This window comes from Mustela erminea, chromosome X (genome assembly GCF_009829155.1).
Source record: "Mustela erminea isolate mMusErm1 chromosome X, mMusErm1.Pri, whole genome shotgun sequence".
Classification (NCBI taxonomy): domain Eukaryota; kingdom Metazoa; phylum Chordata; class Mammalia; order Carnivora; family Mustelidae; genus Mustela; species Mustela erminea.
In genome coordinates this window covers 57,792,761-57,811,513 of record NC_045635.1, presented here as the reverse complement: position 1 = coordinate 57,811,513, position 18,753 = coordinate 57,792,761, and the positions used below count along the sequence as shown (strand labels likewise).

The 18,753-nt window shown below is 37.3% G+C and overlaps 1 protein-coding gene and 1 pseudogene across 5 annotated transcripts in view; both read right to left on the bottom strand.

The window, feature by feature from the left end:
• EDA (ectodysplasin A) overlaps positions 1–18,753 on the bottom strand; it is a 477,063-nt gene that overhangs the window by 348,928 nt on the left and 109,382 nt on the right. The window lies entirely within an intron of this gene.
• On the bottom strand, positions 10,010–11,478 carry LOC116583668 (annotated as a pseudogene).

Below are 18,753 nucleotides of genomic sequence, written 5' to 3'. Positions count from 1 at the left end.
CTCTTACACCATACACAAAGATAAACTTGAAATGGATAAAAGACCTCAATGTAAGGTAGGAATCTACCAAAATCCTAGAGGAAATCATAGGTAGTAACCTCTTCGACATCGACCATTTTAAGATGTGTCTCCAAAGGCAAAGGAAACAAAAGTGGAAATGAACTTTTGGGACTTCATCAAGATCAAAGCCTTCTGCAGAGCAAAGGAAATAGTCAACAAAACAAAGAGGCAACCCACGGAATGGGAGAAGATATTTGCAAATGACACTACAGACAAAGGGCTGATATCCAAGATCTATAAAGAACTCCTCAAACTCAACACACACAAAACAGACAATCATGTCAAAAATGGGCAGAAGACATGAACAGACACTTTTCCAAAGAAGACATACAAATGGCTAACAAACACATGAAAAAATGTTCATCGTCATTAGCCATCAGGGAGATACAAATCATCACACTGAGATACTACCTTATACCAGTTAGAAAGGCCAAAATTAACAAGACAGTAAACATCAAGTGTTGGAGAGGATGTGGAGAAAGGGGAACCCTCTTCCACTGTTGGTGGGAATGCAAGTTGGTGCAGTCACTTTGGAAAACAGTGTGGAGATTCCTTATGAAATTAAAAATAGACTTACCCCATGACCCTTCAATTGCACTACTGGGTATTTTACCCCAAAGACAGAGATGTAGTGAAAAGAAAGGTCACCTGTACCCCAGTGTTCATAGCAGCAATGATCACAGTCACCAAACTGTGGAAAGAACCAAGATGCCCTTCAACGGACAAATGGATAAAGAAGATATGGTCCATATATACAATGGAGTATTATGCCTCCATCAGAAAGGATGAATACCCAACTTTTGTATCAACATGGACGGGACTAGAACATATTATGCTGAGTGAAATAAGTGAAGCAGAGAGAGTCAATTATCATATGGCTCATTTACTTGTGGAGCATAAGTAATAACATGGAAGACACTGGGAGCTGGAGAGGAGAAGTGAGTTGGGGGAAATCGGAGGCAGAGACAAACCATGAGAGACTATTGACTTTGAGAAACAAACTGAGGGTTTTGAAGGGAAGGGGGTCGGGGGTGAGCCTGGTGGTGGGTATTATGGAGGACACATATTGCATGGAACACTGGGTGTGGTATATAAACAATGAATTTTGGAACACTGAAAAAAAATTAAAAAATTTTTTGGGACGCCTGGGTGGCTCAGTTGGTTGGGCGGCTGCCTTCAGCTCAGTTCATGATCCCAGCGTCATGGGATCGAGTCCCACATCGGGCTCCTTGCTCCGCAGGGAGCCTGCTTCTCCCTCTGACTCTGCCTGCCACTCTGTCTGCCTGTGCTCGCTCGCCCTCGCTCTCTCTCTGACAAATAAATAAATAAAATCTTTAAAAAAAATTTTTTTTTAAAAAGCCGCTTGTGGCAAATAGATCCTAAGAAGACCTCCAAATGATTTCTTGCCTCATGGTAGCCATAGCTTAATGGACTCTTCTCCCCCTTGAATGCAGGCAGTATCTGTGACTTGCAGTAGATTATAACAAAGGTGATGGGATATCACTCCAGTGATTAGATTATAGTACATGATAAAGTTGATGAGATACCACTTCAGTGATTATGCCATACTGTATTAGACTTTGTCTCAGCAGACTACAAAGAGAGATTTTTTTTGCTGGCCTTGGAGATGTAAGATATTATATTGAAGCTACCTATGCAGAGGGTCATGTGGGAGGGAACTATAAGCTGCGAGGAACTGAATTCTGCCAACAACCATGTAAGCTTGGAAGAAGACCCCAAGCTCCAGATGAGAATGTAGCTCAGGTGACACTCTGATTACAGTCTTGAGAGACACTGAGCAACTAGGCGATGGCCAGACTCCTGACCCACAAAGACTGAGAGGTAACAAATGTGTGTTGTTTTAAGCTGCTAAACATGTGGCAATTTGTTATGCAGCAATAGAAAATGAACACACAACTATTAGAATTATGCTTTATGATGTAAGCATATTAAATGAATGAAAAGATAGTAATTTCAGCAGAAAAAAATAAACTATAAAAATATAAATTTTAGAAATAAATACAAAATCTCTATTTTAAAAACATAACTTGATGGGCTCACAATATAATATAAATGACATAATAAATAGTAAAATTTGAGATATCAACAGAATTTATCAAGTAATAGTAACAAAGGAAAAGTATTGAAAAAATATTAACATACTTGTGAAACAACATCAAGCTTTCTAACATTCTTGTCACTGGAGTCATAGGAGAAAGAAATGATCATATAAAATATATTTTAGGAAATAATGATTAAAAACTTCTCAAATTTGGCAAAGCCATGCTTGTAAGATTCAGGAGGTTCAGGTAACTCCAAACATAATAAACTCAAAGAAAACGATGCCTAGGTACATCATAACTGAAGTGTGAAAGTCAAAGATTTTTTAAAATATTGTAATCAGATTTTTAAAATTAAACACTGTATATAGAGGAACAAAGATTCAAAGAACCATGGATTTCTCAAACAAAACAAAACAACCATAGGGGTCAGAAAAACAGTAGAAAAGCAAATTTAACATGCTGAACAAACAGAACTATAAACCAAGACTTCTATATATAATGAAATAATCTTCAGAAATAAATGTGAAATGAAGATATTTTCAGATGAAGGAAAACTATGAGAATACATTGCCAGCTGATCTTCTCTAAAAGAAATTCTTCTAAGTGAAGGGAAACGAGAGCAGGAAAATTCAGATCTATAAGAATGATAGAAGACAGACAAATAGTATGTATCTGGCAAATATTAAAAATTATATTCAAGTTCTATAAAATCTGTATGACTTTTAGAAGCAAAACTCATGATGTGATATGTGGAATTTTCAATGTATGTAGGTAATACATGTATCACTGATATAAGTGGAAGAGTGTAAACAGATCCATACAATTGTAAGGGGTCTATATTATGCTTGATGTAGTACAATATTAACTCAAAGCAGACAATGCAGGGTACCTGGGTGGCTTAGCTGGTTAAGAGTCTACCTTCAGCTCAAGTCGGGTTCCTGGAGTCCCTGGATCAAGCCCCACATTGGGCACCCTGCTCAGCAGGTAATCTCCTTCTCCCCCTGCCCTTACTCCTACTCATTCCCTCTCTTTCTGTCTCTCAAATAAAAAAAAATAAATTTTTCTTAAAGAAGTAGACAATGTGTGGGGTGCCTGGATGGCCTCTGCCTTTGGCTCATGATCTCAGGGTCTTGAGATCGAGCCTGGCATCAGGCTCTCTGCTCAGCAGGGAGCCTGCTTCTCCCTCTCTCTCTCTCTGCCTGCTCTTCTGCCTACTTGTGATCTCTCCCTCTGTCAAAGAAATAAATAAAATCTTTAAAAAAAAAAAGTAGACAATGTGGGATGCCAGGATGGCTCAGCTGGTTAAGTATCTGCCTTCAGCTAGGGTCATGATCCTAAGATTCCCTAGGGTCCTGGGATGGAGTCCTGCATCGGGATCCTAGCTCAGTGGGGAGCCTGCTTCTCCCTCTGCCTGCCATTCCCCCTGCTTGTGTGCGCTCTCTCTCTCCCTCTCTCTCTCTCTCTGACAAATAAATAAATAAATAAATTTAAAAGTAGAAATGTAATATTATGTGACCTGTCATCCACAGTGCAAGCATCAACATACAAATATGACATATAGCAAAACACCAATAGATAAATAAAAATGGACTACTGAAAACACTAATATTCCAAAAGAAAGCAAGAATGGAAAACAAAATAATAATAGTACAATCAGAAAACAAATAATAAAATGGTAGAATCCAGCCATAGTAATAATCACACTGAATGTAAGCTGTCAAAAGATACCTAATAAAAGATGATTGTCACACTGGTTTAGAAGAACCTACATGTTGTCTATAAGAAATCCACTTTAAATATAAAGACATATAATTCAAATAAAGCTGAAGTAGCTATATTAAAAAAGGACAAAGCAGACTTCACAAAAAGGACTATTACCAGGGATAAATAGGGACATTACACAGTTATAAAAGGATCAATTCACAAAAAAGTCATAATAATCCTGAATATGCAAGCTGTTAGCAACAGAGTTTCAGGATACATGAAGCAAAAAGTGATAAAACTGAAAAGGATAAATAGGAAAATCGATAACTATAGTTGGGGAATTTATCACTCTTTTCTTGGCAATCAATAAAACAAGTAGACAGAAAATCGGTAAGGATGTAGAACACCACAACTCTATTAACCAACTCTACCTAACTGACATTTATAGAACACTCCACTCAACAAGAGCAAAATGTATAATATTTACAAGTGCACAAGGAATAGTCACCAAGTTAGACCATATTCTGGTTCATAAAACAAACCCCCAAAATGTTTTAAATTGTGGTTTTAAAAAAACAAAACAAAACACTAAGAATAAGACCTAGAGAGCTTCACAGTTAGCTGATCATCCTTGCTGGAAATAGCAGGTCAGTATGGATGAAGTTCTATAGTAAGGGGTATGCAGACAGGAGATTATATTTGAAGAAAGAGTGAGCACAAAGACTTGACTTCCTTTAAATTAAAATACTTTTTTTCTCATGTTCATATAAATGCATATCAAAAACAAGAACAAGCATTCTCCTTACATTTGAAGATTTTTCATTTTTAATGTTGTCTTTTTGCTAATTAATACTATTAATTTGCTTGCCTAAATGACTCCCGAATGCTGAGGAAGTTTCTACATGGTTTTTGTTTAAATTTTCATTTAAATTCTAGTTAACATACAGTGAATATTAGTTTCAACACCTACATACAACACCCAGTGCTCATCAAGACAAATGAGTTCTTAATATCCATCACCTATTTAACCACTTCACCTCTGCAACCACGAGGTTTTTTTCCTCTGTAGTTAAGAGTATGTTTCTTGGTTTGGCTCTCTTTCTTCCTCTATGGTCATTTGTTTTGTTTCTTAAATTCCACAGATGAGTAAAATTATATGGTCTTTGTCTTTCTTTAACTGACTTATTTCACTTAGCATAATACTCTCTAGCTCTATCGATGTCATTGCAAATGACAAGATTTCATTCTTTTCTGTGGCTGAGTAAATAGTTCACTGCATACATATAACACACCTCCTTTATCCATAACTCTATGCCCATCGGTTTCACAATTTAGATAAAATGGACCAATTCCTAAAAACAAAAAAACAAAAACAAAACTCCAGAAACTATTAAAGCTCAATAAAGAAGAAATAGAGAAGCCAAATAGCTACACATCTATCTCAAATTTTTTGTTGTTTTGGGGGGCCTGGGTGGCTCAGTCATAAGTGTCTGACTTTGGCTCAGGTCATGATCCCAAGATCTTGGGATTGAGCCCCACATCAGGCCAGCTCCTCCCAACTTGTGCTCTCTCTCCCTATCTCTCTCTCTCTCATTCAAATAAAAGCTTTAAAAAAGATATTGTTGTCATTGTTTAAAACCTTTTAACAAGAAAAACTTCAAGCCCGGATGGCTTCATTGTTGAATTCTAACAAACACTTAAGGAAGAAATAATACCAATCTCACACAAATATCCAGGAAATAAGAGGAAAAACACCCCAACTCATTTTATATGAAGCTAGTATTACCTTGATAACCAATGCCAAACAAAACGTTACAAGAAAGGAAACTATAGACCAATATCACCTATGAACATAGATGCAAAAACTTCAATAAAATATTAAAAAATTAATCAACATAATTCACCATATAAACAGAATAAAGAAGGAAAAGCAGATGATCCTTCATAGGAACAAAAAAAATCATTTGATAAATTTCAGCATCTATTCTTGAAAAAAATGTTAAGTAAACTAGTGTTAAAAAGGAGACAGCAGGCCTCAATGGAGCCACATATGCTAAACCCCACCAAGACTTAATACCTAACCTAATTGCAACTTCTCCCAGATATATGACTTTTGACTATCCAACCTGTAACTTCCTGGTCAGCACTAGGAGTTAATCTACTGACTGGATTCTCCTTAGGGAGGGTGACCTTGTCCAAGAAAATGTATTCTTTGCTAATAATTTCTTTTTATTCCCTCTCTTCCTTTAAAAAAAACTTTCCTTTTCTGAAACTTGATGGAGCTCCTTTATATTTGGTAGATGTGATGCTGTCCAATTAGTGAATTGTTGAATGGAGCCAATTTGATCTTTACATTTATTCAGTTGAATTTTTGTTATTTACTAATAAGGGGGAAAAAAACCTCTTCAATCTGATAAAGAGCATCAATTAAGAATCTAGAGCTAAGAAGATATTATTTAAAATATTTATTTATTTGTTTTAGAGAGAGAAAGAAAGAGAGAGAATAAGTGGGAGGGGCAAAGGTAGAGGGAGAGAGAATCTCAAGCAGGATCTGCACTGAATGTGGCGCCTCATGCAGGGCTTGATCTCACAACCCTGAGATCACAACATGAACCCAAACCAAGAGTTGGTTTCCTAACCTGAACCACCCAGGTGCCCCAAGAGCTAACAAAATACTTAATGGTGAGAGATTTAATAAATCCCCCCTTAGATCAAGAGAAAAACAAGGATATACATTCTTATCATTCCAATTCAACAACTAGAGCAGTGCTTAGTGGAAATTTATGGCATTAAATGCTTACATTAGAAAACACAAAAGGGGGGGCCCTGGGTGGCTCAGTGGGTTAAGCCGCTGCCTTCGGCTCAGGTCATGATCTCAGGGTCCTGGGATTGAGTCCCGCATCAGGCTCTCTGCTCAGCGGGGAGCCTGCTTCCCTCTCTCTCTCTCTCTCTGCCTGCCTCTCTGCCTACCTGTGATCTCTCTCCGTCAAATAAATAAATAAAATCTTAAAAAAACCACAAAAGATCTTAATTGAATAGTCTAAGCATCCAACTTAATAAACTAGACCAAAAAAAATAGCAAATGAAGTTCAAAGTAAGAAAAATGAAATAATAAGAACAGAAATCAAATCTTTTAGTTGACACACAATATTACATTACTTTCAGGTGTGTACAACATAGTGATTCCACAAGTCTATACATTATGCTATGTTCACCAAAAGGAGAGTTACCATCTATCACCCTACAATGCTATTACAATACCATTGACTATATTCTCTATGTTATATCTTTTAACCCCATGACCTATTCATTTCATAACTTTAAGTCGTATCTCCCAATCCTCTTCAACCATTTTGCCATGTTCTGACCTCCTCTCCTCTGGCAACCATCAGCTTGTTTATGTGTCTGTTTCTGCATTTTCTTTGTTCATTGTTCTTTTGTTTTTTTGTTTTTTTTTTTTTTACATTCCACAGTAGGTGAAATCATATAGAATTTTTCTTTCTCTGACTTATTTCACTTAGCATAATATCCTCTAGGTCCATTCATGTTGTTACATATTGCAAGATCTCATTCATTTTATGGCTGATAGTATTTCATTGTATACATATATTACATCTTTTTTCCCCATTTATTATTATATTTGGACCTTTAAAAAAGATATACCATCAGAGGTGCTGGGGTGGCTCAGTTGGCTGAGCATCCAGCACCTTGTTTCAACTCAGGTTATGATTTTTTTAAATTAAATTTATTTATTTTCAGCCTAACAGTGTTAGCCCTCTATAATACCCACCACCTGGTACCCCAACCTCCCACCCCCCTGCCACTTCAAACCCCTCAGATTGTTTTTCAGAGTCCATAGTCTCTCATGATTCACCTCCCCTTCCAATTTCCCTCAACCCCCTTCTCCTCTCTAACACCCCATGTCTTCCATGCTATTTGTTATGCTCCACAAATAAGTGAAACCATATGATAATTGACTCTCTCTGCTTGACTTACTTCACTCAGCATAATCTCTTCCAGTCCCATCCATGTTGCTACAAAAGTTGGATATTCATCCTTTCTGAATCAGGTTATGATTTCATGGGTCGTGGGATTGAGCCCCATGTCAGGCTCAGTGGTTGGTGGGAAGTCTGCTTTAGATTCTCTCCCTCTGCCCCTCTCCCCACTCACACACTCTCTTTCTAAAATAAAAATAATCTTTTTTTAAAAAAGAAACATATATGTTCAGATATACCACTATTCTAGTGGGAAAAATCTAGTTTTGGGGAAGCATACATGTCACAAACTATCCTTCTTCTAGTCTTTATTAAGAGTTTATCAAAAAGTGGGCTCTGTGGGATGCCTGGGTGGCTCAGTCAGTTAAGAGTCTGCCTTTGGCTTAGGTCATGATCCCAGGATCCTGGCATTGAGGCCTGCATCCTGCTTCCTGGTCCGCCAGGGGGCCTGCTTCTTCTTCTCCCTCTGCCTGCCATTCCCCCTGCTTGTTCTCTCTCTACCTCTTTAAAATAAATAAATACAATCTTTTTTTTAAGAAGTAGGCTCTGACCTATGATATCCTGAGTCTTGAGGTTGAATGTTTTGATTACTGTAGAATAATTTCAAGTGGAAAACTTAATTACCAACTGTTTTCCTTCTGGAATGGGCTAAATGTTTTGAAGTTAAACAGTTCACTACAAGAAATTCAATTTCTTAAGCTTTGCGACCTAGTCAGTCTTTAGAAAATGTGGTAAAAAAGTAATTTTCTGGGGGTGCCTGGGTGGCTCAGTGGGTTAAAAGTAATTTTCTGTGCAATAAGGATGAACTTAACATACTAAATATTAATTATAACAAAAGTAGTATACATAATGTATATGTCCAATGTTCACTTTAATGACCACTTCATAAGCTAGTAACTATTCTTAACTCCATAACACAACTCTTGGCATTTGACATTGATTAAAAATAAAAAAAGGGTAAGTGAATAAATACCTACCTATATATGATTATGTTTTCAAGAAGCACTCTTTGTGGAAGTACACAGGAAAAGAAACCTTCAGTAAGCTGTTGATAGGACCTGGGAGGTTTATGGCTATGGCTTTGGAAAGCACCCCAGTGAGTCGTAGGAAGGCATTTGTAAGAGTAGATTGTGCAGCATCAAAGGATAACTAACTAAAAGACATGGGCATTTTCTCAATTAACTTAAATTCTAAGACTTTCAGTAGCTGAGGAATAGAAATAAGACCCATAGAAAAGAACCATCTTCACAATGGCTTAAAAAGGTGACTATGTCATTTGGCTCATGATGCTAAATGTTCCAAAAGCCTTTGGTGGTATGATATGGACAAGAAAAGTATTAATAAACCAACCACATAACACCATTAAAACTCAAAAAACACTTATTTTTTTAAAAGTTTTTACTTAAATTCCAGTTACTTAACATAGAGTATAATATTAGTTTCAGGTATACAATACACTGTTTCAATACTTACATACAACACTCAGTGCTCATCACAAGTGCAGTACTTAATCCCCATTACCTATTTAATCCATCTCCCCACTCACCTCCCCTCTTGTAACCACCACTTTTTTTCTCCATAACTAATAGTCTGTCTCTTGGTTTTCCTCTCTTTTGTTCTCCCTATGTTCATTTGTTTTATTCTTATATTCCACATTGAGTGAAATCATAGGGTATTTGTCATTCTCTGACTTATTCTGCTTAGCATAATACTCTCTAGCTCCATCCCTGTCATTGCAAATGGCAAGACCTCTTTCTTGTTATGGCTGAATAATATTCCTGCGTGTGTGTGTAAAAAACTGCTAGAACTGATAAACAAATCCAGTAAAGCAGCAGCATAGAAAATCAACATACAGAAATCTGTTGCATTTTAACCCACCAATAATGAAGCAGCAAAAAGAGAAATCAAGGAATCAATGTCATTTACAATTGCACCAAAAACCATAAGTACCTAGAACTAAACTAAAGAGGTTAAAGACCTATACTCTGAAAATTATAGAACACTGATGAAAGAAACTGAAGTTGACACAAAGAAATAAAAAAACATTCTGTGTTTATTGACTAGAACAAATTTTGTTAAAATGTCTATATTTCCAAAAGTAATCTACACAGTTAATGCAATTCCTATCAAAATATGAACAGCATTTTTCACAGAGCTAGAACAAACAATCCTAAAATTTGTATGGAATTTTTTTTATTTAAAAATTATTGAGAACACGTTAAATGAGGCAGCATTTATTCTTTCTCTTTGTCTTCCATTGTGGGGTCTGTCGGTGGTTCCTCCATTTTTGCACTGTTGCTCTCTGAACCAGGGTTATTATCACTGGTCCTTTCCTCAGCCATACTGTCCATCCCCTCCTGCCTGCTCTACTTGTCCTCAGGAGTAGATGTGCCTTCTTCATCATTCTGTCCGCTTTCTGTCGCTTCTTCAAAGTGTGTCTCCTCTGTGCATCCCAATGGGATGCTCTCATTATCTTTCTTCTCCTTGGCCTTACTAGCATCTTGCTTTTCCTCAAGAACCATTCTTCTCTGACTACATTCAGCTTGCTCTACAGCCTATTTCTCCCTTTTCTCCTGTCTTCTGTGGGCTTGGTCCTCTACCTGTGCAATTTCAGAGGCAATTTTTTTCCATATACACTTCTACTTTCAAACCACACCACCTTTTAAGTACATTGTTATTACTCTGTGCTTTTCATGAATTTCCCCTTCTTTTACTGCTGTGTTCCTCTATTTGAAGAAGTTCTGCTTTAGTTTTTATTGATGAACCATTGAGGACTGGATCCATCCTTTGAGGACCTACATTCTAGCTGTTGTGACAAGCAAATGAACATCTGGCACCACACTCTCACTAAGGATTTCAATGATAAGTTGGTGGTTTCTCTGGAAATGGGTGGTGGCTTATATACTTCACTGAAAAGCTATCATTGTAATCAACTGGATCTTCAGCAGGCTGAATATTCATGTAAGGTTCTCCTTTCTCCATGCAAGTCTGTCTCTGTAGACTTTCTTCCTCTAGAGCAGCTTCTGCATAACTTTTTGCATTTATGTAAGCAAGGTATGTGGGGGAATTATGATAGGCCTTCAACAGTACTCTATCTTTTCTGTTTCATACTTATTTAAATGTTCTTATTTTTCTTCATGAGTGAGATCTGGCCACATGCTACCAATAATCTTGCCAATCTCCCAGAAGTTTAGATCAAGATGGGAAGCTCTTACTCGATCCCAGACCTTTCTGCTGTACCTCATGTAGGGCAACAGTGGTTTATTTGGTGGCTTTGGGGGTTTTGAAATCATAATAACAGAGGATGCCATGACCTGGCCATGGGTGCCTGGGTTACCTCCGAACATATGGTTGTAGGCGAGACGACTATATGGATTGTATCCCACAAACCCTGGTGTGCTGAGCATTTGTATTGCAGGAGCTGGGTTGGGAGGTGGGGCATAAGACAGTCTTTTTGACATTTTTGGAGATGAAGTTCTCAGTTCCTTAAGAATGAATTTGAGACATCTTGGGCATAAAAACTGTCCAGATCTCTGGTCTTATTTCCCTAACATCTTTATCCATTCATCTATCCAAGGACACTTGAATTGCTTTCATATCCTCTTATAAATAATGCTGCAATAAATATGGGGGTGCACATATCTTTTTGAATTAGTATTTTCATCTTCTTTGGGCAAATACTTAGTAATGGAACTACTGGATTATATGGTAATTTTATTTTTAATTTTTTGAAGAAACTCCACACTGTTTTTCACAGTGGCTGCACCAATTTACATTTCTACCATCGGTACATAAGGGTTCCTTTTTCTCCATATCCTTGCCAAAACTTGTTATTTCTTGTCTTTTTTATACTGGCCATTTTGACAGTTGTGAGGTGATATCTTGTGATTTTGATTTGTATTTCCCTGATGATTAGTGATATTGCACATCTTTTCTTGTGTCTGTTTGCCATCTCCATGGCTTCTTTAGAAAAATGTCTATTCAGGTCCTTTGCCCATTTTTAAATCAGATTATTTGGGGTTATTTTTTGGGGGGGCATGTTGAGTTATAGAATTCTTTATATACTTGGGATATTAATGCCTTATCAGATATATCATTTGCAGATACCTTTTTCCATCAATAGGTTTCCTCTTCATTTTGTTGATGGTTTCCTTTGCTGCACAAAACCTTATTTTGGTGTAGTCCCAATGGTTTCTTTTTGCTTTGGCCTCCCCCGCATGAGAATAAATTGTCCAGAAAAATGTTGCTAGGGCTGATATAAAGAAGTTATTGCCTCTGTTTTCTTCTAGGAATTTTACGGTTTCAGGTTTCACATTTAGGTCCTTAATCCATTTTGAGTTTCATTTTTTTGCATGTAGCTGTCCACTTTCCCCAGCACCATGTATTGGAGAGACTGTCTTTTTCCCATTGGATATTCTTGACTTCTTTGCTCTTTGGTAATAGACCGTATAAGCATGGGTTTACTTCTGGGCTCTCAATTCTGCTCCATTGAGAAATCAGTGATTTTTAAAATTTTTTTATTTTTTTTAAGATTTTATTTATTTATTTGACACAGAGAGAGAGATCACAAGCAGGCAGAGAAAGAGGAAGGGAGGCAGGCTCCCTGCTGAGCAGAGAGCCTGATGTGGGGCTCAATCCCAGGACCCTGGGATCTTGACCCGAGCCCAAGGCAGAGGCTTTAACCCACTGAGCCAGCCAGGTGCCCCAAGAAATCAGTGATTTTTTAAAAAAGATTTATTTATTTGAGAGAGAGAGAGAGAACAAGTGGGAGGTGCAGAGGGAAATGAGGAGAGAATCTCATGCAGAACTCTGCACTGAGCATGGAACAGGGCTCGATATCATGACCCTGAGATCATGACCTGAGCTGAAACTGAGTCAGATGCTTAATGGCCTGTGCCACCCAGGTGCCCTAATGACTTTTTTAATTGAGAAAAGTTGAATCTTTGAAAGGATTAATATAATTGACAAACCTCTGATTATACAAGCCAAGAAAAAAAAAGAAGGAAGAAAGAAATTGCCAATATGACAAATGAAAGTGGGGGCTAACACGACAACCCTGCAGACATTAAAAAGACAGAAAGGGGATACTATGAAAAACTCTCTACCCATAAATCTGACATGGAGTTGGAATAGACCAATTCTGTGAAAGATTCAAAATAACAAAAGCCATTGAGGAAGAAATAGGTAACTTGAACAGTTCTAGATCTACTAAATTAATTTATAGTTATAAACCTTCCAACAAAGAAAACAGCAGGTTGGCATGGTTTTATTAGAGAATTCTACTAAATATTTAAAGAAGAACTAAAGTGTAGTAAACTCAAACAATTTAAATGAAAAATTTGAAGAAGTTTGACATATATGACTATCTTCCCAGAATAAAGGCAGGAAATTTATATCTGGGAATTAATACATGTTCAGTAGCACTACCTTATATAAAGCAATAAAGTAGGTAGGTTAAGTGTCATAAATATTTTTCATTATGGTCCACTGATCAAAAGTCACAAAACATAGACCCTTTTACTAAAGTACTCACAACACTGGGCAACTTCTCTTTCCAACATCACACACACACACACACACACACACACACACACACACACACACACACACATTTTGAGTATCTATCAAGTACACAAGACTTAACTAAAGTTCTTGCCTCCAAATAACTAACAGTATAGTCATGAAAGTAAAACTTGTAGTGTTAAATGAGGCCCCAGAGAGATATGGATGGTTTAAAGGTTTGAAGACTGGATACAATTTAAGAAGCAAGAAGATAATGCCAACTACTTCAATTCACATCTTTACAGCCATTTCATAGCAGTAAGACAATAAGCTTGCTATCCCCCAAACCTCAAGAGCTCATTCTAACAGTCTTGTCTTGGTAAATGACACTGCTTCTGTCTGGAATGCCCTTCATCCTCTTTTCCACCAAGTCATATCCCTTCAAGCTTTGAAAATGTTCAAGATGCTTCTCCTTCAGGATTGATTCACTAATTAATTCACTTTCTCACTGAGAAATATTTATCAAGCACCTAATATATCTAGGTACTGTGGATACGGTAGCAAACAACAAAATCCCCTCTCACAGAACTATGTCATTTTAGGGGGAAAACATGCAATAAACAAATAAATGAAAAAAAATGTAAACTAATGGATAAATGATATGAAGAAAAATAAAGCAAGCAAGGACATTAAACAAGGATTGTGCAGAAGATTTTTGTGTGCTATAAAAGGTGGTCTGGAAGGATATTTGTGATTCGAGAAAAGACCCAAAAGATGTGAGGAATAAAACCATATGGTGCCTATCTGTGGAGATGGAGAAAGATATTCCATATAGAGGGATCAGAAAGTACAGAGACCCCAAAGACATACTTGGCATGATTGGTACCAAGAGAAAGGGGTGGTGTGGTTGAAAATGTGGTAAAAAAGATAGCTTTATGTAAGCCATATTGAGGACTGTTTTGATAAGGAGCCAACTGGAGCAGAAGAGCAACATGATTTGATATGTTTTAAAAGGACCATATGGTTGTTGTTTAGAGATTAGAATAAAATAGGGTAGAAGGATGGAAGCAGAAAGATCAGTTATGGTGCACTTAGGTGGCTCAGTCATTGGGCATCTTCCTTCAGCTCAGGTCATGATCCCAGGGTCCTGGGATCAAGCCCTGCATCGGGCTCCCTGCTCAGTGGAAAGCCTGCTTCTCCCTCTCTCACTCCCTTGTGTTCCCTCTCGCACTGTCAAATAAAAAAAAAGGACATTCCTCCAGCATTTATACCCTATAAACAGGCAACAGATGATGGAATCTAGTGCATAAGTGTATGGGTTGACTTTAGATCAAAGCATGTACAGTTTATAGTAATAAGAGAAGATAGAAAAAATAGGCACAGATGCAGGTAGGTGAGTAGGTGTGAGAGTAGGAACTTTTGGAGGTTCCCAACTGATTGTTTTGTCTTTTCTCAGTAAAAGGAGAAATGAGGAACTGAGAGTAAAGAGAAAAAATGTGATGAAGATTTAATGACAGAAAAGAGGCCAGGAAATATTCATCCAAGGAGATACCCTGACCAAACTTACCCAGATCCAGTCATTCACTTTACCAAACCCTAGTACCTTCACATCAATTTCCACCCAGCCAGACTGATTTTTACTTGGTAGATGTTCAACTGTGCTCTCTATGTGCTCTGATTCCTTCAATAAATCTTCATCCAAAGGGGGTACTTTATTGTTTAATAGAAAGAGAATAATAGGGACAAACTATCCACTCCATTGTGAGGAGAAACCTCTACACCAAGAGGTATGGCTCTATTACACCTCTTAAACCTGGGCTATTCTCTCCATCTCTACTGGCCGACTGCCCTAGTTCAGGCTTTCATCATTTCTCACTTGGGCTTTTGCACCAGCGTCCTAACTGAGCTCTTGACCTTTCCCCTCACCTCTCTCCAGTCCATCATCCATATCACTGCTGATATGTAAATTTATTCAACTCCCCTGCTTAAAACCCTTCATTATTATCCCTCTTTTTCTCTTTAAGGCCCTGCAAAATTTTCCAACAGAATTTATCACTAGGTCTCTTCTTGTCTCATACCCTATACCCTGGCCATGCCAAATTACATTTGGTCCCTGAATATATCAAATCCTTCAATTCCCTTTTGCCCCTGTACATCTTGTTTCCTCTACCTGAAATGCACACCTGCCCTTCCTCAACAAGGTATTTTTACTAATCATTAGAGACATAACTCAAATGTCAACTTCTCAGTGGCACCACATGTAGAGGTGACCTCTTTTCTGTGCTTACATGCCTCCTCTATGGCACTCATCTCACTATATCGTAAGTATTTATGTATCTAACTTCCCCACTAGATATATTATTCACCTTTTGTCACAAGCACTTAGCACATTGTCTGGCACATAGTGTATCAACAAATGTTTATTGAATGAGTTGACTGTAGAATTGAAGAGATTAGAAACAGCAATAAAACAAAAATACAAGTTGACACATGAAATACAAATAAACATTCTTTAACATACCCAACAAGATATACTTCTATAAAATGTTTTAGGAATAGAAAAATAGAAAATCTCAGCAACCTTAAAGAAGCAGATTTAACTTTTGACAAAGATGATAAAAATGAGACTTGACAGAATAATGCTTAGCACAGCAAACGCTCCTCTTTTTTTCACCAAGTATGCACAACAACAGATGGAGTAAGTTTTTATTCTGAAGTGTTGTTAAGGCACATATTGACTCTAGAAAACAAGCTATCTGTAGACTTCTGCTCAGAATAGGAGAAATTTTCCAAGGTTTTATATATTATGCATACTAAAGAACAATTGTCACATGTGGGGCCCCTGCAGTTTACAAAGCACTTTCACATGTATTGCCTTATTTAATTCTCACAACAATCCTGTCAGGTAGGATTTACTGTCCTCCTTTTACAGATGAAGAAACTGTGGTTCAGAGGATCACTAATCCAACTTCACATAGTAAAAGAGTTAGAGGTAGAGGTAGGATTCTAAACCACATCTGTCTGACTGTAAATCTACTATTCACTATTCATGCTGAGTTGATGCTTTCAAGGCTTCAAACAAGTACACCAAAGTGAAGCCAAAGAACTGTTGATGTGTTTCTTTTGTAATTTCTTTTTTCTTGATTCTTCAGTCTGAATATTTTCTACTGACCTAGAAAACCTCAGAATATGACCTTATTTGGAGAAAGAATCTTTACAGAAGTAATTACATTAAAATGAGGTCACTAGGGTGGGCCCCAATCCAATATGACTGGTATTCTTATAAAAAGGAATAAATTTGGACAAAGAGATATACATAGAAGGGAGACAATATGAAGAGACACAGGAAAAAGATGAACCACCTACAAACCATTAGAGACACCTGGAATAGATCCTTCACTGATGGTCCCCAGAAGGAGTCAACCTTGCCAATACCTTGGTTTCTGACTTCTAGCATCCAAAAACTAGGAGACAATAAACTTCTGTTTTTTAAGTCACCCAGTCTGTAGTACTTTGTTATGGAAGTCCTAGTAAACTCATACTGGTAAACCTAGTAATTTTTGATTAAATGCCAGACATTGCATATTACAAGTTGGAGGAGCTCTGGATGATATATTTTAGTTCAGAGAAGATTTACTTTTGTTCCTGCCAGGTGCTGAAGGACAGATCACCTTAATCCTACCTGAGATTGAGCTGATTCAAAGCTGTGTTTTACTCTTTGTGAGGAATGGCATTTTTATAGTTTATCCTTTCTCCTGGAGTTTAGCCCTTTGGAGATCCGAAATGAAAACCTGAGGTAATTACCAGTGTCCCTCCTTTTTGGCAGGCTCTAACTTCAATTTTTAACTCTCCAGTGTTGTGAAACTTGCTGAAAGTTCTGCTTGCTTAGCTACTCAGATTTGTATCTGCCACTTTCTGCTTAATTTCTCAACTTCTTTGCCCTGTAACACTTAGAAATCAGCAAATGACACAAGGGGAAGGTAGTGTAAAATATTAAACTAATTTATTGTAATTTCTCTCTCTGGCATCTTAGACCCTCAAGTCCTGATTATCACAATATCTCTGAAACTCCAATTTTTGTCTCTATAGCTCTGTGAAATGCTAAAACCTCTGCTCAGGCTTTCTGTCTCTTAATTACTACTTTCAGATTGCCTTCTCAGTCCCTCTACCTACACTACTTATATTGGCAAATGCCTTGAAAGGAAATATCACTCAGAATGTTGTGCTCACTTCAATCTGTCTCTCCTCTCTGGGATTTAGACCTCTAGTTGCTTGTAGCTTTCTGATGCTTTCAAACAAGTATTTTATAATTTTATCCAACTTTTCTAGTTCTTTCTGAGGGATATTTGGTCTGACACAGTTTAGTATGTCAAAGCCAGAAGTGTAAGTCCGCATACCTGTGGTTTCTAATTCCACTGATATGCCTGTCCCTGGTTCATCCATTCATTCATTCCAACATGTATTAAGCACATGGTAGGTGTCAATAACTGTGCAAGACTCTGGGAAAACAAAAAGTCCTGTCTTTAAGAAACTCACAGTAAAATCAGTGGGGGTTGAGACTACAAATAAATAGTGAAAATACAATGCTGAAGTGTTTAAAACTAGAGGTGTTAGAAGATACTATAAAGGAGAAATGAAAGTAATTATCTTCTTTTGGTTCAGGAATCAAAAGTTATCACTGAATAGAAGATATCTGAAGTAGGTCAAGAATATACCAGGTGGAACTAACTGAGGGTTTTGAAGGGGAGGGGAAGGAGACTGAGTGAGCCTGGTGGTGGGTATTATGGAGGGCACATATTGCATGGAGCACTGGGTGTGGTGCATAAACAATGAATTCTGGAACACTGAAAAGAAATTTTAAAAATAAAAATTTTAAAACAAATAATATACCAGGTGAATAAGGAGTGAGAGCAAGAGAAGAAAGCCACTGCAAGAGGAGATAACATTATATGAGTAAAGGTGTGGCGGTAAGCATGAGAAATTTCAGTTACTTTGGTACTATTGGAACTAGATGAGTGATAGAGTGTGGCAGAACATAAAGGAGGAAATGCAGACAGAGTTCTGATTGTGGAGGGCTCTGTCTTTGCCCTAAAAGTTATTATTTAGATTGTTTATGGGTAATCACATTCCCAGAGGTGGATATCTACCACATGTTCAGTCCAATTCATGGAGAATTCAACAACAGAAATTTAAGACATCTCCAGTCAATGGCTTATAAATTCAAAGGCAGTATTATCATGCTTAAGCAATGTAGTAGGATTACTAAGCAATGAGGTCAAGTCTTTGAGTCACCTGACTAGTTTATAAAGATAAAAAATCTACAACACTGTAGCAAATATTATGTGGCCAAGAATTGAAATGACTTGTTTTATTTCCTAACCATGTAAGCTCAGTTATCTATTAGAAAGTTCAACAAGCAACAACAAGAG